Source organism: Balaenoptera physalus, assembly GCF_965194825.1.
Source record: "Balaenoptera physalus genome assembly, chromosome: 9".
Classification (NCBI taxonomy): Eukaryota; Metazoa; Chordata; class Mammalia; order Artiodactyla; family Balaenopteridae; genus Balaenoptera; species Balaenoptera physalus.
The window spans coordinates 28,045,933-28,068,188 of record NC_138888.1 but is presented as its reverse complement, the minus strand read 5'-3'; the positions used below and the strand labels follow the sequence as shown (position 1 = coordinate 28,068,188).

Sequence of the window (22,256 nt, the reverse complement as noted above, 5' to 3'; positions counted from 1 at the left end):
CAAAGGATTAAAGTTCTGTAGAACATACTTCAGACCAGCGGTTGGCAAACTACAGCCTGCAGACCAAATTCAATCCGCTACTTGTTTTTGTACTGCTCATGAGTCAAGGAAAGTTTTTCGATATTTAAGTGATTACAAACCAAAGAAGAATAACACTTCATAACATGAATAAAAACAAAAAAAAGAATAAAAAACAAAGGAGAATAATATTTCATAAAAAATTAGGTGAAATTCAAATTTCAGTGTTCGTAAGTAAAGTTTTGCTGGAATATGGCCACGCTCATTTAGACGTATTGCCTATGGTTTCTTTCATGCTACAGTGGCAGAGTTGAGCAGTTGAGGAAGAAATCACATGTCCTGTAAAGATGAAAATATTTATAACCTGGCCCTTTATACAAAAAATTTGCCAGCACCTGCTTTAGATGACACTGTTAAAAAGGCCTAGCCTCTGAATCTGCAAGATGATAATAACAGTAATATCTTTTTTGGATGAGTACAGGTGTGCTAAAGATAACAGCATGCCATAGCAAATCAATGTTTTCTCATAGAGACACTTTAAAGTCAATATAGACATGTAAAATACCCATTTTAATAAATTACAATAAGAATTTCTTTCTGAGAATCACCACAAGTAACTTTCAGACTTTTTTTTTTTTTTTAGAGGAATTTTCCCATTCACTTTTTTTTTTTTTAATTATTTATTTTTATTTATTTATTTATATATGGCTGTGCTGGGTCTTCGTTTCTGTGCGAGGGCTTTCTCCAGTTGCGGCAAGTGGGGGCCACTCTTCATCGCGATGCACGGGCCTCTCACTATCACGGCTTCTCTTGTTGCGGAGCACAGGCTCCAGACGCGCAGGCTCAGTAATTGTGGCTCACGGGCCTAGCTGCTCTGCGGCATGTGGGAATCTTCCCAGACCAGGGCTCGAACCCGTGTCCCCTGCATTGGCAGGCAGATTCTCAACCACTGCGCCACCAGGGAAGCCCCAGACTTTTAAAAATATAGAGAGTTTATATTTGGTAGCTAAACTGTGCAATATTCGGTTATTACAAATTTTACCTGAATCTATTTTCAATGTCTCAAACTTTTTGATCTCAGGAGCCCTTTGCAATCTTAAAAATTATTGAGGACCTCAAAGCTCTTTTATTAATGTGGGCTATACCCATCAATATTTATCAGATTAGAAATAAAAACTGAGAAATTAAAAAATATGTATTTATTACTCATTTTAAAATGACAATAAACCATTTCATGTTAATATAAATAACAGATATTTTGTTTAAAATAACTATAATTTTCAAAGAGGGTCATTGTTTGACATTATTTTGCAAATCTCTAGTTCAATAGTCTAGTTCAGTTCAGTGGGAAACAGTAGATTTTCATCTATTTTGCCATTTAATCTATTATGATATCACACATCATTAGGCCTCTGGAAAACTCCACTGTACACTTGTAAAAGAATGAGAGTGAAAAAGGTAAATAATGTTTTGGAATTATTATGGAAGTATGTTTTACTTTATGTACTCTCTGAAGGGGTCTCAGAGGCACTTTGAAAATTGCTACTTTTTTGTAACTGAGAATGAACGATTAACCTTATATATCACATAGACATACACAAACACACACACACGTTTACAGTGGTAAAAATTACTGATGGTCCCCAATTTAGAAGGTAATATGTTTCAAACATTTGTTTGTAAACTACCTGATTACTTGCTAGACCCATTGACTTGCACTACTAATATTTCAGAATCAATCTATTTGTTGTGTTAATGATTGTATGTAAAAATCTATTCAGAGTCCAAGCCTAGAAGACAGGAATGTGACTCCCTTCTTGCTGACTAGCAGTGGTGTTGGAACCTCCATCCCTGCATCACTGCTCAACGGCCAGTGAAATTTGGAATTTCTTCAGCTCCAAGCAGCTAGAAGCAAGAACATGATGCCAATAGGGACTTAGAGTGTGTGGGAGGTAAAGTGACTTTTCTTTTATGAAGTGCAGGAATTAGTTAAACCTTTTCCCACCTTATTGCTTTTGGGCTTTGGATCACGTCTTATTTTCGTGTTTTCTGAAGAGCAAACTCAATCTCACTGTTTTCTCCATATGCTCCTGTATTTCTTAAGCTTCTAACAACTCAAATTGGCTTAAAGAAAAGATAATCTTTTTGGCTCACATAAGATCTGGGTATAAAAGGTGGAATTGGCCTTAGACGTGTTTAGATGTCTCAAGACTTTCTTTCTCTTTTCTCAACTCTACCTTCTCTGTGTTGACATCATCCCTACTTAAACTGGTCCTTCCCATGTGGTGAAAAATATGGCAACCAGAATGCAGTCTTTCCAGAAGGAAAGAGAAGGAGAGAGATTTGCTTTTTGTCAATGCTAATGTCAGTCTCAGATTAAAGGATGCTAACTTTCCAGCCCAGGTCACATGCCCATGCCTTAGTGGAAAAGAGGGGGGTCCCTGACTGGAAGCACCTGAAGAATCTCATGGAATGCGATAGAGGAGTTGTTAGAGACATACAGGGGAGACAACAAGGAAAAAACTTTGTCCTGCACTTCTTGCTTTTAAATGAAATCAAGGACATTCTGAGGTTTTCTAAATACCTTTGCAATTTTTAAACTGTAATTATTAAATAGCGTTAATTTGGTATAATAATCGCTTTGAAGAAAGCTGAGAAATAAGATTCGAAACGATAGATAAAATACAGAGTTTTAGAAATCTCACTCTACTCCTAACCTAGCATTCCTCACCTCCAGATATTCATGGCTTCATGCTCTGGAAAACGTGTCTGTTTCTATCTCGATCCTTCCTGAAACCACTGTTCTCTTATGTTCTCTCAATGCAGGAACTATTATACCTTTTTTATTGAGAGGAAAGTTGAGACTCAGTGAGGTTAAATAACTTGTCCAAGGTCTCGGTCAGTAAATGGTAGAATTGAATCTTTCTCACCACAAACTAGTTTTCTTTCCACCGTAGGTGCTACCTCTTTATTAAACATCTTGCTAACTGAAAAAGACCTAAATTTATTTATTCTTTCACCAAATATTTATCGGTAGGCGCTGTTTTGGACACAGAGGATGTACTGTGAGTAAGATAGTTAAGTTTCTGCTTTCATGGAGTTAATGTCCTAGTGGGGGAAACAGAAAATAAACAAATAAATATATATGATGTTACTTGACAACAAGTACTATAGAGAAAGTGATGGGAAAAGTGTGCTTTTTAATTAGGGTTATTAGCCACAACATCTCTGATGTTCACTCAAGCAGAGACCTGAATGAAGCCAGGAAGCATGCCAGGGGGATACTGGAAGAAGCAGTGCCCCAGACAGGAGAATGGGAAAAACAAAGGCTCTGGAGTGTCAGTGTTCTTGGCATGTTTGCAGGGAACAGCAAAGAGGCTAGGGGCCTGGAACTAATTTTGAGTAGGGGTGGGAGCAGTAGGGAATTAGGTCAGAGAGGTAGCCAAAGGACACTTTATCCAGAAAGATCAGAGAGATGGAAACTGTTCAATTACATATTCTTATTTTCTGAAAGGAAAAAAAAAAAACCTTTTATCATATTAAGGTGTTTGCCTTGAGAAGATGAAAAAAATGTCTTTCGTCATTTTTGCCATCCATAAATGCCTATTCAAGTTTTATGTGTTCCATCATTTACTTATTCATTCTTTCAGTCAACATTTATCAGGCACCCACTGTGCTCTAGACCTGAGCCAGATGTTAGGGTTGTGGAAAAGGAAAAAGGTAGTTTCCTGTCCTCCAGGAGCCATCATATGTCATATACAAGAGAATGATCAGGTTGACAAGAGCATTGTAATGACTGTGACAGTGACAGTCATTACTGTCCACGCATTTCTTTCCAGACGGTGGTTTCCACAAGCACTAGCTGGAAGCCTGCCACTTACTGACATGTTGCTACAAATTTTTTAATTAAATGTTCTACAAGAAATGGAATCATTGTGGTAATGGATCCATCTTACTACTGTTTCAGAAGGGTTTAAAAGCATTTAATTTCCATGTCACATCCATTAAAAATGCATGATGTCATATACTCTGGGGAGCAATCCATTTCATAATTTGAAGTAGAACCAACAAAACATGATTCAAAAAGGAAATGAAGGTGACAAGGTTCAGAATAACATGAAACAGTACGCATACACCTATCATGAACCTTCCTGGGGTTAAGTGACCTGACAGAGAACAGAGAGTTTAATGGATGCAAATCAGAGATCCAGACCACATTCCGTTTTCCTCAGAGAGAGAGAGAAGTGTAAATCAGGATAAAATAAAGTTAATGTGATATGCAGAAAACATTTTTAACGTCGGTTTCCTCTGTACTGAAGTGAGGAAAACAGAGCATAAGGAAGGCCAAGTGAGGGGACTGTGTAATGAGCCGTGAGATTAGAGAGGATGCAGATCTGTGGAGTGGCCTCTGCCTCCGCAGTCAGACGTGCTCCTGGCCAGCTGGCACCCACCCTGCCCAAGGCTCTTTCATGTTCCTGGACTTCAGAACGAGAGAGGAGAGCTGTGGATATGCTCTCTTTCTCTCTCCAGTTCCACTCCCCTGCCCTTCCATCTTCTTCCAACGTGTTTACATTTGTACTTACATATTTCACATGGATCATGAAAGTTGGTTACGTATTATGGCTACAGAGTACTACATTACATTTTCAAGGGCAGAAAAAGCCTATACGTTAAGCTGCCAAATCAAATCCTTGCCAAAATGGTCCAAGCTAATGAGAAGGTTTGTAAATTACAGGTAAGTGGATGAGATGTGGAGAACGAGGAATTCCCTGTAGAGCTGGCAAAGGGAATCACTGGGGGTCACTGGCATTTCTTTTGCATGATCTTAGTTGAAGTATTTGAGAATTTCAGTCTTCCTGTGTTAATGTATTAAAAATTCCTATAAATTTCAAGCTAGAACTAGGTCAGGTGTTATTTAAGCTAAGGGATCTATTACAATGTTTTGTCCAATACAGTTGGTCAGTAGTCACTTAATGAAAGAAAGAATGTGTATCTACAAAAATAAATAGACAAATATCAAATTTCAAAAGTACGAAGGACAGTTTTACCATTTGAGTCTGCTTCTGGCCCTGCCTCATCCCCACAAAGGGGAAATTCTATTAAATTTAGAATTTTCCACACATTCTGATGTGATTTAGTTTAAACTGGTCCTACCACTATGTCAGGTGATTCCTTGACCAATTATTAGACATCAACTGATTTTAATTTCTAAATTGGTTTTTTCCCTCTCTCTGCAGTTTTTTGAAGGTTTGTTTTGTATGCATTTGCTTTAGAGTCAAACAACATAAAGAATTTTTTAACTCATAGATCTTTGAGTCTTTAGACTTTTTTAAAGCCATAAAGCCTTTAGTTTCAGAGGCTTTCCCATTTTGCTGCTGAAAGCAAGTGACTTTCAGGATCCCTAGATAAGAAATCCTTAGCAGTGCCTGCTCAGAAAATTAAAGCAGAAGAAGAATCAATTTAATGGTTATAGTTCCACTAATTGGTTAGTCAGAAATAAGGCAAAAGTTAATCATTTTCTTATAATTTTCCCAAGACATATTTTCTATGCATGTTTATTACAAAGCATAAACTATTTTTGTGATGGATCAAAGTTTGATAAAATTTATGTTTTTTTAAAACTAAGTTATTTTTAACTTTCTTAATGACTAAGAGAATAGAAAACATTCAAGTTTTTAAAAAGCAAATGTTCCTCATTACCAAGCCAAAAGCATTGTTGTGAGAGTTAAATTTTAGATGTTGGTAATGGTAATTGCTTGAGCTTTGCTTGCACATCAGTAGCAAATTGTAGTCAGATAGATAAAACTAGACATCAACTTAATTCCTTTTTCTTCAAGTTCCCTTCTATATAATTCTGCTCATTATTAAAAAGAAATGAACCAAATGTCTGAATGTATATGAAATTATCCTGTGGTATCTATATTCCCTATTCTCAATAAATTGAGTTGAAAAGAAAGGAAAGCAACCTGTTACATTTTTGAAAAATGCAGTTAGTGAAAACTTTAGTATTGGTTTTTGTGTTTAATTCATTTTTTGGTAGGTTGTTTTCATGGCACTCATTATGAGAAATTTTGTGTGACTGGGAATTTGTGTTAAGAATAGAAGAGCCCAAAAAAACAGAGGGACAGGGAATAAAGGGAACAAGAAAGAAAAAAAAAAGGACAATGCTTCTGTGTGATGGGTTGTGGAGCTCAGAACAGAATATTGTGGGGTTTACCTCGGCCCCTTGGAGTCAGAATGGCATCCCTAGGGAAAATGTATCTGAAATGAGTCCTGAATAAGGGAAAGGAGTTTGCCAGGCAGACTAGGGAGAGGATGGGAAGAACGTTACATGCAGGCAGCAGCAGTCTTCAAGGCTCGGAAGTGAATGAACTAGCCCACTTGAGGATGTGCAGGTAGTTGGACTCAGCGAGAATGTCCATGGCTGTTGGGAGGTGAGGCTGTAAGGCAAGCTGTGGCAGACCATGGCCCTTCACAGACCATGCCAGGGGCTTTGGAATACGTGGTGTAGGTGTTATGAGTCATCGTGCCGGACATGGGGGCGAAGTGTTTGTGACATGATAATACATTAATTTTAGAAAGATCATTTCTGAGGTTGTGTAGAATATTGAAGCAGGACTGTCCCCAAGATGAGGAGACCAATCGGTAAGTGTTAGCATAAGCTAAGTTAGGATGTGGTAACAAACGATGCTTAAATCTCAGTGGTTCAGTGAAACCAAAGGGTATTACCCACTCGTTCTGTGCGCCCTACACAGGTCTCAGGGTCTCTGTTCCACAACGTCAGTCAGGGACTCAGGCTCCACCATGCTTTGGCTGCACCACCTGGAACACATGGCTTTTTCAATCACTGCAGTGAGGAAACAGGGAACTAAGCGTCATGCAATGGCTCTCTTATGCTTCAGGATGAAAGTGACACATGTCATTTTCCTACAGTCACAACCAGTTACATGGCTCTGCCCGACCACAGGAGGCTGGGAAATGAAGGAGAGCAGGTGGAATGCTCGCCGAGCACCACAGTCTTTGCCACAATAAGTTCCGATAACAAGATGAAGGCTGCTATGGGACTGGAGAAAAGGCAATCAGCTGTGGGTGGTCTTAAGGTGGTAGAAACAACAACCAAGGTAATTTGGTGCGGAGGGAGAGAGGAATGGCGCAGGATGATTATTGGGTAAGTACTAAGTGGTGCCAGCGTACTCAGCTTCGTGAGTAAAACTGGCAGAGGCCCAGATGTGGAGTAGAGATTGATAAGGTTCATTTTGGCCAGTACTGGTGTCTGTGCAGTCTAATTAAACATGTCCAGTAGTAACTGCAAGTCTGGAGCTCAAAATAGAGTCAGGGCTAGCTCTTGATATTTGTACAAAATCAGCAGTCATAGCTAGAGATTGCAAAGAAGCAGGCCGATGATTCTTCTAAAGGAGAGGATATAGAATGAGAATAAATGAGATCTAAAAATGTTGCATTATTTATGCAATCTGGATCCAGAGTCATCACTCTCAGATTGATTCAGGAAATAGACGGTCAGAATGTCTGCTTAAACAAGGCTATCATTAACTGTGTTTTGATGTATGGTTACAGAGGCCAGAGACACACTGAGAGATTTATTGAGTGCAATATTTATTTGATACCTAAAGAAATAAAGTGAGGCTTCTTATGAACTCTTGTAGAGATTTACTTTAGATAGTGAAGAGCAACTTGACACTACAGATTATTAGACGCTAGAAGAGTTTATTAAATAAAATGGGTCAAAACACTGATGCTACTTCTCTGTGCCTGTACATTTTCACACTGTGTTTCTCAGAGGGTCTTCAGGAGATGCTGCAGGATGCAGGGGAGGGTGGAGCAGAGCAACTCACGACTTCCACCTCAGCCTCTACCAGCTCGGCAGTGACTTGTTTCATATCGTAAGATATCATTTGCTAGAGAGTTCCACACTACAAACAAAACAAACAAAAACAAAAGCATTTGCCTCTCCAGCTACAAAGTTAAGAAGACTTAGTTGAGGCTTTCATCATTTCTTGTTTGGATTATTTTATTCTTCTTCCCATTGGTCTCCCTATCTCATCTTCCCTTTGTAATCCACCCTCCATACTGCTCCATTGTGATCATTCTCCAATACAAATTCAGTCCTAGCATCTGCTTCTTTCTATATACATGTCATTTATTGCCTTCCTATCACCTTTAGTGTAAAGTGAAACTTTACAGAATGGCACTCAGAAAGCACTTCATGACCAGCCTCTACTTCCCTCTCTCCAGCTCCATTTTCAGGATGTCTTTCTTTGTTACCTGTGCATCAACCATAACAAACGATTTGCACTTGCAATGCCCCGAAGGTGTAGAATGCCGTCTGCTTAGCTAATTCAACTTTTCTGATGCAGCTTCAGCATAACCTACTCTTAGAAGTCTCCCCCACCTCCACTAGTTTAGTTAGGAGTCCTCCTCCCAAGCTCCCATAGCAACGAAATGCATACTTCTCTGACAGCAAATATCCCACACTATTGTGTTAATGGATGTTTTGGTTGTCTCCTCACTGGGCTGTGAGCAGTCACTTTGGGGAAGGGACAGGCTCATCAACTCAGTTCCCTCACACCTTGGCCCTGCACTTGGCCCTCAACCTTGTTTTTAACAAGTACGTGAATGAATGTTTCCCTTTGTGGAGATTATTAAAAGCAATAGATTTTTATCTGCTTGACTCATTTGAAAAGGTTTGGTCAATAAATACAGACGAAATGGCTTCTTCAGGTTTTGTTTGTATTGTTTCGATTTTTTGTTTTTTGTATTTTTAGAATTTAATAGCCCGTGTAAACATAATATTTGAAAATAACATTTCAGAATATTAGGAGAGACTTTTTGACCCTTTAAAATATAAATAAAAATACAAAATATAGAAAAGTTATAAAACAAGAATTTGGATAGAAAGGTCTTCTTTAATGGAAAATATCACTGTGGTCTACCTGTTTCAAATGTCCTAAAGCATTACTTCTTTTTGTAGTGACCCAGCCACAAATTTAATAGCACCCATTATCTACAAGATAAAGTTGACATTCCTTAGCCTGGTTTCCAAATCCTCTGTAATTTGACCCCAAGTGACTTTTTCAACCACATTACTCACTAATCTTTGACACAATTATTTTTGCCTTACTTAGATCTTTCCCCCTCATATTTCTATTTATTCTACTTGATTCTTGGTGGATATTTTCAATCTGATGATTTATATTTTCTTATTTCTGGAAAATTCTCCATCATTACATCTTAGATATTGTCTATCCACTCTTTGTTCATGCCTGTGGAATTTGTGTGAGGGAATTATGAGACTTTCAATGATTCCTGACTTCTTTTTTATATCCTTCATTTTTTATCTTTCTCCAACATGCTAGAGAGATGTTCTGTTCTATCTTTGAATTCATCTTTAAGTATGACTTGTCTTCTGTATAATCAATTTGCTGAAATTTAAAACAAATTTAATGATTATACTTTTACTTGACTTTTTAGAGCTTCTTTCATAACTTCCTGTCTTTAATTTATAGATGCAATTCTTCCTTTATAGCTTAAACATTGTAAACATACTTATTGTAAACTCCCTTTCATATTATTCTATTGTTACTAGTTCCTCACATCCTATGAACTGTCTTTCACGTTGAGTGTCCTATTTTGTTCTAGGGTTATCGTTCGTGAATTTTTTTCAGAGGAAATTATCTTTTCTGGAGATCCATATAACTCCCTTGGGGTGATTTCCACTGGTATATCTATCAGTACTTTCAAGACGTTTGTTCTGAATTATTTTGTGTGTTAGGTTTTCAGAGTGCATCCGTAATAAGAATCCAGTTCCCACTCCCATGAGCAGCTCAGTCTTGGGGGTCTAATATCCTTAGAAGACTCCTTTTTCACCCACAAGGTGGGGCAGTTGGCTCATTTCCAGTAGCTACTTTGGGTCTGCAGGCAGAGATGTTCTGGGTTCTTCAAGGTTTGTGCATTGCTTTCTGGGGTTCTGCCAGTTTTGCACAGGGACCAGTTCTGATTCCAGCCATGCACACGTTTTCCTGGGCCAGATTCTGGTCTTGAATGGCCATGGAAACATCACCAGGCTTTGTGACCTGTAATCTCTCTTGTTCCTGATTCATTGTTCTATTCCCTGTTTCTAGCATGTGGAGATTTCCTATTTTGCTTTTGGGTTCTGCTATATATTTAACATCTAAAAATACCCATTGTCCCTCTTTCTATGTATTTGGAAATGTGTTCAATCGATCTTAGCTGGAAAACTGCCTACTATTTTTTAACTGTTTAAATATGTAGTCCTTTTTTTCTACTGTTATCTCCATTTTGAATAATCTCTCCAATTATCTCTGCCTGTTGAAAATTTATTCTAACATTCCAGGATTTCAGAGCTTGCTGAAGGTAAACTCTTCAATGCTTTTTTTCCCTCCATGGACCAAATTAACCCCTAATCAGTTCCTTATTTGTACTCCTTTGACATCCATTTGATATTTAATCATATTTTGTTATAATTGTTTTCTGACTATTTGTCTTCTAGTGAGATTATAAAATCTTTGAGATTTGGGGCCATTTCTTAAACTTCTTGAATTTCTCCATAGTGATATCTATAGAACTGGGCACTCAAATAAATACTTTCTAGTGGTAGGATGACTGAAATAAAAGACACACTAGAATAAAAATAATTTTACAGTATTTTACTTAAAATTTTTTTAAAGTTTCATGCGTGCAACATATTTTGACTTCTGTCTCCACTGTTTACACAAGATTCACCACCAAAAGTTTAGTTTCCATCTGTCATCATGCAGCTGAGCTCCTTTACCCATTTTGCCCTCTCCCAACCCCGCTTCCACTCTGGTAACCACTAATCTGTTCTCTGTATCTATGTATTTATTTTTGTTTGGTTTGGTCATTTATATTTTGGGGGTATTTTTATTCCACATATGAGTAAAATCATACAGTACTTATCTTTATCCACCTGACGTTTCACTTAGCCTGATACCTTCAAGGTCCACCCATGTTGCAGAAAATTGCAAGATTTTATCTTTTTTATTGCTCAGTAGTGTTCCATTGTGTGTGCTATTGGCTATTGTAAGTAATTCTGTGATGAACATAGGGGTGCATATATCTTTTCTAATTAGTGTTTTCATATGCATAGGATGAATACCCAGAAGTAGAATAGATGGATCATATGGTAGTTCTATTCTTAATTTTTTGAGGAATCTCCATACTGTTTTCCATAATGGCTGCACCAATTTACATCCCCCCCCCAACAGTATATGAAGGTTCCCTTTTCTCCAACATTTTTTATTTCTTGCCCTTTTAATAATAGCCATTCTAATGGGTGTGAGGTGATATCTCATTGTGGTAATGAAGAAGATACTTGAAAATCATATATCCAATAATATCCAAAATATATAAAGAACTCATATAACTCAGCAACAACAACAGCAAAAAAACAAAGAACCTGATTAAAAAATGTGCAGAGCATCTGAATAGATGTTCTTCTGAAGAAGACACACAGATGGCCAACATACACATGAAAAGATGTTTAACATCACTAATTATTAGGGAAGTTTACAGTATTTTAGATTTAATTTAAATGGATCCAGAAAAACAAGATTTTTTTTTGAATTTTGTTTTCCTTTGTTTTCTGCTTAATCATTTTATTCTGAATTCATGAATTTATATGGCCAGAGAGATTTCATACAAGTCCTAGTTTACTGAAGGAGAACAGAAAGAATTTATTTCAAGCAGTATAGAATTAATATAATAGGTAAAATCTGAAGGGAATGAATTTGTGCCAACAAAAGAAGCTTCCTTAAACCAGTGGGGAAATTTAGCTACTTTTATGGATGTCTGCTTAGAATTTGGTCCTGAGTAAATGAACTAACAACCAGCTGATTCTCAGAGTCACTTTCGCAGGAAACTATTTCTGAGTTCCAGTTCATGGGAAATCAGGAAGTTATGGGATGCAAACTACATTCCAACATGAACCGGCCAATCAAGCCTTGAACACTTTTGAGGTCTCTGGCTTTGCCTGTGAACATGGAAACACCCAAGGGCACCTTCAAATTAAAAATAAACACACTGTTCTAAAGAGTCCTGGATGTGTAATTTGGTAGAAATTTAAAGGATGTCTTTTTATAGTAACAGAGTCTATAAAGAAAATAAAATCCAGGTAAGGTTAAGACCTTTCCAGTCATAAGTGTATGTAAATGACCTTTAACTCCAAATTCAAACACTCTGGCCATTTCCCAACCCCTACTCTCCCATACTTTATGAGTAAAACACATGGTGCACCTATTGGTACATTAATAAAAACAATAGCTAATTTATTATTTAATTTCCTATGAGAAGTTATGTTCTTATACTTCATGAATGTCTCATTTAATACCTAAATAACCCTATGATGTCACTACAATTGTTTTTTCCCATTTGCAGGTGGGAAAACTGAGAGTCAAAAAGGTTAATTAACTTACCCAAGTCATAAAGTAGTCTTAAACTACTTTATAAAATTCTTACTGGCCTCCTATTCATGATGCTACATTAGAAGATATATTTGTCCAGGGTTCTCTGGGAGAATTTATATTTTATTGGGATTAGAAGGGAAAACAGCAGTGCTGGTTAACCTGTTGGCATTCTAAACTCAATCCCTTCCTATTGAGTTTGATTATAAAGTTCCTCTAACCCTCTTTCTGAAAACTCCATTATCACCATTAAATTAAATTAAATTATTTATCATAATCATTTAATCACCATTATCATTTAATCTTAGATGTAAAAGGATGGGTGCCAACTACTGTCTGAACGTGGGCACATCTGATATGGATTAAATGTAAATTAAAAACCAATGACTCCCAAACCCATTGTTAGCTGTCCCATCATACCTGTATACTTTATGCTTTCTTCATCCCACAACCCAATTCAGCTTGTCTTTTTGCAAGTCTAGATCCTGTTACTGGCTATCTGGGGGCATGTCACAAATTATCCTGTGTGTCTGGAACCCCTGCTTGCAATATTTTTTCTTGGAGAGCCATAGGCTAAATATTGACTGGCAAAGAAATAAAGTTTGGAAACTATAACTTCTGAAAAGCTTATATTATAATATTTAGAGCAGATTTATTTAAGGGAAGGATATGGTCAATGCTTTTTTTCCCCTGTTTTAAATAAAGGACTAGATACTAGATTTCATATTTGTTTAAAACAAAACTCAGAGAATTTTGAATAAGAAAAGAAAAAACAAATAAGGCTAATATAAATAAACTGCGTTAAATTAAATTATGTTAACTACAGAATATATTACTGGGAAAGGTTTTGAAAACTTCTCTAGAGGTCCTTAAAATTTTTTCACCTGTACTCCTTAAGATGGAATAGTGGGCGATGAACTCACTGCATTTTAAGCTTCCTTCCAACTTTCTGTTGCTGTTATTTATGATTCTACTCCAAATGGAAAATATAGGCCTTTATAATGTGTATTAAGAAAAGAAGCAACCTTCTGATCCCTATAAATACAAATATGCCATGCTGTTGGGAAAATTAAGGATGTTGGGGTCACCAGTACAGTACTCTTTTCAAACTCTTAGGCAATAGAATAAGCAGCACACTAAATTACAACAAAGTTTCTCACCTTTGGATAAAGTAGACTCATCTTGGGGAGCTTATAAAAGTGAAGGTTTCTGGATCTTCCCCTTCTACCCTCCCTTCCTGCCCCAAGATTCTGAATTTAATTGCTTTGGGTGAGCCCGATGCATTACATTTTAAAGAATATATAATATATGTTTATTATACAGCCACTTTAGCAGACAGTTTAATGGTTTCTTACAAAATGAACATAATCTTATAATAACATCTAGCAAACACTCTCTCTGGTATTTACCCAAAGGTATTGAAAACTCAATGTCCACACATAAACCTGCATATAGATGTTTTAATCATAATTGCCCAAACTTGGAAGCAACCATGATGTTCTTCAGTAGGTGAATGGATAAACTGTAGTACAACCAGACAATGGAATATTATTCAGCTAAAAAGCAATGAGCTATTAAGCCCTAAAAATCATAGAGGAAACTTAAATGCATATTACTAAGTGAAAGAAAAGAACCGAAAAGGTTCCAACTATATCACATTCTGGAAATGACAAAAATACTATGGAGACAGTAAAAAGATCAGTGGTTGGGGGAGTGGGGGAAGTATGACTAGGCAGAGCACAGAGGATTTTTAGGGCAGTGAAAATACTATATGATACTGTAATGGTGGATACTTATTGTACATTTGTCCAAACTCATAGAATATACAACACTAAGAATGGACTTTGGGTGACAATGATATGTCAGTGTGGATTCATTAGTTGTAACTAATGTACCCCTCCGGTGGGGGGGTGTTAATAATGGGGGAGACTTTGCACGTGTGGGGGGAGATGGGAAATCTCGGTACCTTCCTCTTAACTTTACTATAGACCTAAAACTGCTCTTAAGAAAAAGTCTTAAGAGAAGAGGTCAAGAGCACTCCCAACCAGCCCCGCTATGGCTGGGCAGTTGAGTTGTGTCTTTCTCCATTTTTACCCACAGGATAGTGAGGAACAGCCCAGTGCTAATTTATTCCTGCCCTGAGCCAGGTTCCCAAGTGGGACTAGAGGAAGGAGTCACGTTCAGGACCCTCCATCCATAGAGGTGTGACTCACCTGGTAACTGCTTCATCTGCTCGAACCGGAGCTGCAGCTCATGCCACCACTCCGCCTACCCCAGAGCCCCCTCCCCTGCATAGAGCGGCCACCTGCTCCCCTCCTTCCTGTTCACGTTGGCCACAGCCTGTGGCGAGAAGGGGGAGAAAGTGCTTGGTAACCACCTTGGATGTGGCCCTGACCTTAGCCCTGGCCTCTAGTCTCATCTTCTGGGCCAACAGAAGGCCACCTGCAAACCAGGTCAGCCTTCTTAGCTGAGAATAATTAGTACCAGGATAAAGGCCCTTAAAAGTGAACCCACTTTTTAAAAACATGGGACAAAATTTCAGAGTGATCTGTAGATTTAAAAAATTTGATTGAGGGTGTACTTTAAAAAATGAAATCAAAATTTACAAAGTTTCTCATATTTAATATTTACGCACTGACGATTTGAACAAATCAGCAAGCATATTTCTTTCAAAATGGTATGACAGCATAATCAACATCCTTCGCCTCATGTTGAATTACACAGCACAAAGAATTCTTTTTGCTAACTGTGAGGGCTTTAATCCATTTTTAAAGAAACGTTTGTATCTTAATCTTTGTTGGTTTTTCTTTTTTACAGTTAACTGGCTTACGCCTGCCAGATCCTAAGTTGCCAGTGGCTTTGAGTACGTGACGTCCTGGATCCTCCTCAAGACATTAAACTTCTCTCTGCAGTCCATTTATACTGGACTGAATTTGCCTTGACTTATCTGCAAAAATCAGCAAAAGGCATATCTTTTGTGTATAATGACTCAATGGTTAGGATTAGATACTGAAGTTAGTGAGGAGAAATGTTCGAAGGGGAACTGATTTTTTTTAAGTGGTCAGTTCATAGTCACTATTTTCACATAATGATGATTTTTGCTTCCCTGCCTAAATATTCAATATGGATGTTGGGATTTCACAGGCACTGTGTGGGCCCAGGGACTGCCTGTGTTACATCATTCTTACAGATCTTTACCAAAGGCTCTAAGACCTTGGGGAGCCTATGGACCCCTGCAGGTTTGCCCATCCACTCCAACTTGTCATTTTACAGCTGGGGAAACTGAACCTGAAGAGAGGGTGGAACTTGTCCAAGGACACACATAAAAAGTTATCTTTCAAAGGAGCTGTTTATTTAAGAACAACGCTTTAGAGTTGGAAAGACGTGGTTCTAATCTCAGCAATCTCTCTGACAAGCTACAACCTTGTGGAAGCTCAGTTTTATCTACAAGGTAGGACTAATAACAGTAGAGCCCGCATGGTGGGGGTAAAGATGAGAATGTAGGCAAAACGCTTACCACAGTGCCCGCCCATGGTAAGGGCTCACTGAAGATTGGCTGCTATCAAGATGGATCCAGGATCCAGCTCTCCAGCCAGAATCCACCATGAGTTGAGATCTTCTGTGACCAATGATCTTAATGGGGTGGCAACCATGGAAATAGCTGTGTGGTGGGAGACCACACACGACATTATTCAAGTTTTGCAACTAACTGTGTGACCTAGGACCATTCACTTGTTCAACAAATATGTACCTGGTACCTACTGGCAGGGGCAGTAGTAAAGATTTAAGGGTGGAAAGAGACACAGCCCCTCCCCTCAGTTCTGTACACAGAGATCTGCACTGATGATAGAGAGAGAGAGAGAGAGAAGGGGCATCTTAACAGCAGCATGTGAAGACAGGAAGAGATTACTTCCTGGAGGAGGGAGAGAATAAGCTGAGACCCAAAATATGGGCACTAAATAGCCTAAAACTAAATTACCCATATAGTAGTCACTAGCTACATGCAGCCACTGAGCACATGAAAAATGGCTGGTCTGAATTGATATGTGCTGTAAATACATACATATTTCAAAGAATTAGTAACAAAAAAATGTAAAATATCTCAATTTTTATATTGAGTACATGTTAAAGTGATAATATTTTGGATATGTTAAGTTGAATAAAATGTTATTAAAATTTTTAAATATATATTTTTTAGAAAATAGATAAATAGAATAGACTATAATAAATACAATATAAATAAAATATATTTATTGTATTAATTAGCTATTTATTTGAGGTTGAAGATCAGTGCTCATGAAGGCCATCTATTTTGTTGTTTGATAATGCCAGACAAGAAAATTCATGAGAAAGAAATGATTGAGTAAGAAGGATGGAAAAATGAGAATTGATCATCCTCTTCATATTTTCCATCATTGCATGTATGTATTTTCACAAAAATCATAAATAGCTAAAGGTAGTCATTTGCCTCAAGTTCCCAATCAGGTTTAAGAAATTTTTTGACTGAATTTTGTAATTCTAATTGGGAGACTGAATATGCAAATGGACAATGACTAGGCCCTTATAATGATGGAACTCTGATTACAGTGACCTTCAGCATTTGCCTAAAATCCCTTGAACCAAGGAATCTGTAGTGGGAAGACTAGAGCAAGAAAGGGAGGAGCCAGGTAGGAGAGGTGGTGACATTTGGAAGGCTGTGTTTCTGAGAATTTAACTAACAATTTTGAAGTTGAGATGAGGAAATGCTTTTCTGTGGACAGTATAGAGTGCTCAACTTGATTCCAAATGCTCATTCTTGACATCACTCAAATAATGTGTGCATGTAACATCCACAGTATACGCAAGAAGCAAATCCCAAGTCTTCACAACAATAGACCTGCTTTATTGATTTTGCTTTAGTCTTAAAAGAAAGGGATTTAAGGTAATTTAATTCTGAAAACATTACTGAATACCTATTATTTGCAATTCACTGCACTTGGTAATGAACATGAGAGAGATGCAGAAGCTCTTTTCTCTTCCAGTTCTTCAAAGGAAAGAGCATTTCTGTTATAATCAGGTGACAAGATGCCCTGCTAATTGTTCATGCCAATTCATGATCATTTGTAGTTGCAATACAGTGTCATAAAAGGAGTCACAAAACCTTGTGACTTAGTTCACTTTTTCTCTGTAGTTTTATGATATATACTGTAAATGCAAATTAACTTCAAATGAATAAGTCCTGTCTTCTAAAAATCAGGCATAAACAAATACTTCCCATAACTGATATTTGGAATACTTCCACAGTTAATGGATTATATTAATTCAATAATTAATTATAGTCTCTTTATCTAGAAGAATCTGTATCAAAAAAGAAGCTTGTAGATATTTAGGGGGTGGGGGATTAGAGCATATTAACACATTTCCTATATCATTCAACTACTTTTAATGTAAATTTAAGCATTATCAGATGAAACATTGAAAAGTGGAATTTGGGAGCACAAGGGAAGAAGAATAATCTTGGTTCTCAAACTTGGATGTCCTTTGGGATCATTTGGAAAGTTTTTTTTAAAGTACTGATGCCTGAGTCCAATCCTCCGGGATTCTGATTCAATTGGTCTGCAGTTTGGCCCAGGCCAGGGGATGCTAACACGTAGCAGAGTTTGAGGACATCAATCTAGAATGTAGAATCTAGTTTATTTCATGCCTCCTCCAGACTATGAACCCTTTCCTGATTTCATAGGTTTGTCAAATAGTTTCGTGATGTTAACTTGGTTTCCCAAGTAGGTATTCCTTCTGGAAAGAGATAGTCCTCATTGTAAATGATTAATTGACTTTCAGGTCAAATTAGTCTTTGGTTAGTCGACCCGTGAGAGGTAGTGTCCTTCTCCTTTTGCACCCCTCAAGCTGATCAGCGTCGGGTAAGCATATCCTCTTCAAGGTTCCAGACTTACAGTGCAAGCAGGCCAACCCTTGAAACAAAAGTAGATAACAGTCACACCGAGACCATTACAGTTTTTCAATATACTTCCCCCAAATTATTACATGCTTGTTTCTTACATCTGCTTAATCATGCCCTTGGACCAGTGGTTCTCAATCCTGGCTGCGCATTAAAATCACCTGGGATATTTTAGGACTCCTGACGCCTGGGCCACACCACAGACCACAAGCGTGGGCTTGGGTATTACAGCCATCACATGCAATGAGGTAGGTAATATTCTTACACTTCCATATTACAGGTAAGGAACTGAGATACAGAGTAACTTCCCTGGGATCACACAGCTAATAAGTGGCAGAGCTGGAATTTGAACTCAAGCAGCTTGACTCGAGGTTCATTCTTTGCCAATAATCGAGACTTTTCATCTGATGAAGCTTTTCAGAAATTTCTACTATGGGCAGACTGGAGTTTGATGTTGCAAGTTTCATGTGTGCTTCTAGGCTTATTCTTCATATTTTACCCAGGGTATTTGCTCTATTTCTACTGCACTGAAGAAGCCATTAATAAGAGATGCTACAGCTGCTTTCTTAATATCAGCCCACGGTTTCAAAATTTCTTTGATTTCTGCATATGTTAGGTACCTTAAGTCCATCAAAGTTGCATGTAAAAACAAGAAAAGAGTCTCCATGCCCCTTCCCAAATCTTTGTCAGTGTCATGTGTGAAAATCCTTTTAATTTCCTGTATTAGTTTAGTGTGTCCTTAATTTAGTATTAAAAATCCAGATTTCTTCCAGCTATTGGACATTGTCCCATTTCAAACTTTTAAAAGCAAATTATTCAGAGTTGTACAGCAGTAACTATGTGACTAGGAGAAATACATCTCAGCCTTTGGCAAGCAGCCTTGAGAATTGCAATAGTTTCATATTGTGGATTTCAATCAATGTAACAAACTTATGGGGCACCATCTATGTATAGTGAATCAATTTTAGATTTTAAGAGTTCCTTGTTTCACATTTTGTGGCAAACAAATCCCTCTAGACTCTTGTTAAAAAACGCAAAAATGTGATTTAGGAGGTGGGAGGTGAGATGCTGGACATCGTGTTTCTAACAAGCTCCCAAGTGATGTAGGCTGCTGGCCTGTGAACTACATTTTGAGTAGCAAGGATACTGTGCTGGTAAACTGGCTGTTCAAAGGAGGAAAACAAGCCTTGATTTGTAGCTAATTTGCTAATTTCCATGACATAAATCCTCCCACAGTGGCCAAGTTCAAGCTACCAACATGATGTCACTGAAAACTGAGCTGGGAAGAGACTGTGCAGCATAACGCACACAATGGGCTCTCCCAAGCAGACACAACCTGGCTTCAGCACACCATTGGCTCTACGCGATTTTAAGCACACCCTATTTCAAGATTCAAAATAGCAAATGATGCTGTTCCACTCTGCAAAGAATTTTAATAAGGTTAGGGAGACAAAGAACGTTATAGGGAAAATGATCAGAGAGTAGTTAAAAAGGGTTGAGAATCAATTCAAAGTAATGTAGTTCCAAGATTATATAGACTGAATATACATCTATTCAGGGTACGTTTAAAAAGTTAAAATCCTCATGGGACCAATAATAGAAACTTTGAGGGAGATTTGAACCAGGTTTTGATGGTGGCAGCTTCTGATGAATGGGAAAGAAGAACATTCACAGAAAAGGAAGTAGGGTAAGAACCAGCAAAACGTCTGAATCAAACGAGATGGAGGAAAACCTTGGCATTACTAAAGAGTTGGGAGCAGGGTGGTGGTTGTTCCAGGAGCAGAACAAAGGCAACCTGCTTTCACAGATGTTTTATTCTTTGGCATGATTGGGGAATAAAATATTCAGATTAATCAAACATTCGAGTTAACAGAGTTGACATAGGTACCAGAAAGAGATACCAATATTTAAAGTAATAAAATACACTGAAGTATACAGAACCTAATTTCTTTGTTCTTTGATGGAGAAAAGACTTCTAGAGCTGTCATTTCTCAGAGCCATCGCTTTGAGCACCTTTGGTACCTATTCTGGTAGAGTCAGGGATGGAGCCTGGAAGTTCCGTTCCCAGGGTGCTGTAAGAAGAGTGTGCTCTCAAGCCTTTTCCCAGGGCTGTGGTGTGAGAGCATTCTAGGCAACCCTATCCCATGGAGAGAATTGCTAGTTGGGAGAAACACTCTCCCTTAAAATGTATGGAGTCTTTAGGAGTTCAACCTCAGTTTCTTCATCTGTAAAATGGGCCTAATAATACCTACCTTACATGGCCTTCATAAGGATTAAGTGGAACCTGGTCAAGACATGTTAGTGCTCAGTAAATACAGGTTTCTACATTCCCAGTTCAACTTTGAGAGAACCTATGTCCAACTGTGATCTATGTTGGAATGTCTAGGGACCTTCTTAGAGGGCTGCGTCCTTCTTAGAGGGCTATCCCTAGACCTTCTGACTCCTGCTTTATCAGCCAACCAAATGTGAGAATGCCTTTTTACTTTTCTGAGAGCTTAACACAGATTTATTTTGAAAAAAATTACCCTTTTCTTTTCTGTGCCTTGGAATAAATGTGCTATTTCATTTTCTTAATTTGTGCTATGTTAAGAACCAGAAGAGGGAACTTAAGGTCAGTCAGCCTCTCAGGTTGAGAAACTCTTAAGCTATAAGCTCCAGAATCTTCTCTTTGTCTGTGATTCCAAACGGGCTTGTGGGGAAAAGTGATATAACCATGAGATCACTGTGTTCTTTTAGATGATTTCCTGTTTCCTGTGTATTTAAATACACAGGGAATAATCCCACTATTAAAATGAGACCCTGTATGTGTGTATGGGCAGAAGTTCAATGAAAAAGAAAGAAAAATATGCTTGCTGAATACCAGATGTAGACTGCATAAATCCTGTCAGAACAAGTGGGGAATAGCTTTATGGCTGACTTGCAAGAAACCTAAGGGAACTGGGAAGTCAGATAGGCATGTGTCAAACAGACATATTTAAATCATCCGCTTCCTCAGCAAAATAAAATTTTGAAAGGGTTCTGTTTTCTTTTGTGGTTTGAAATTACAGTTGTACGCCTCAGAGGTCCCGCTTGATGGAGGGCTTTCAAGCAAAGAAGTTACACTACCAAGTTCAGGCTCTTGGCAACACTGGGATCACCCAGGGCCTCTGACCGAAGTCTCCAACCTTGCCCTGTTTGTACTTTCTGCTCTTTGTCATCTTAGGAACAAATTGCAGTGCAGCTGACCACTGCTTCAGGGCCCTCCAGCTTGTCATAGCTAAAAGACCTTTGCATCTGGAAGAGAATGGTGCCCACTGGCTTACTTTGCAGACCAGGCTTCAGCTGGTATACTGTCGATCAAGTCCTTAGCCTTGATAACTTGCAAACTAGGCAACTCTGTTGCCTAGCCTCTTCCTGTCCACAGTTCATATACTGATGACCCTATAGACCAACAGTTCGTGTTAAGACAAACAAATCTGATTTAAAAACTAGTAACCTATGTATGCTTGGTGACAAGATTCATACTACTCTGTAGTGAGAGAGAAAACAAACTGGACACCAGTCATTTTCAGGTATGACCTCCTGACAGGTAAGTCCTTCAGGAGGCTACCTTATAGTTTGGTAAGTTATTGGTGTGAACAGATGCAAAGCAAAGGTACCTAGGTATTAACCATTTCCTTTAAGCTACGGTAGCTCCCTAAATTCTTTTTCTCAGGATATTCCTGTTTTGAAATACCCTGTTAAATATATTATTTCTGTCATGGCTATACTCAGTAGAATAAAAAATTATGGTGCTGTGAAAAGACCATGGGCTTTGTAGTCAAACAGACCTACTCTACTACTTAGTATTATTGTTACCATTACCT

General features: G+C 38.0%; 1 protein-coding gene across 1 annotated transcript in view; it reads left to right on the top strand.

The window, feature by feature from the left end:
- The window catches only part of PDE7B (phosphodiesterase 7B), a gene marked incomplete at its 3' end in the record, with an annotated part of 632,720 nt that overhangs the window by 131,803 nt on the left and 478,661 nt on the right, over positions 1–22,256 (top strand). The gene's annotated exons all lie outside the window — the stretch shown is intronic.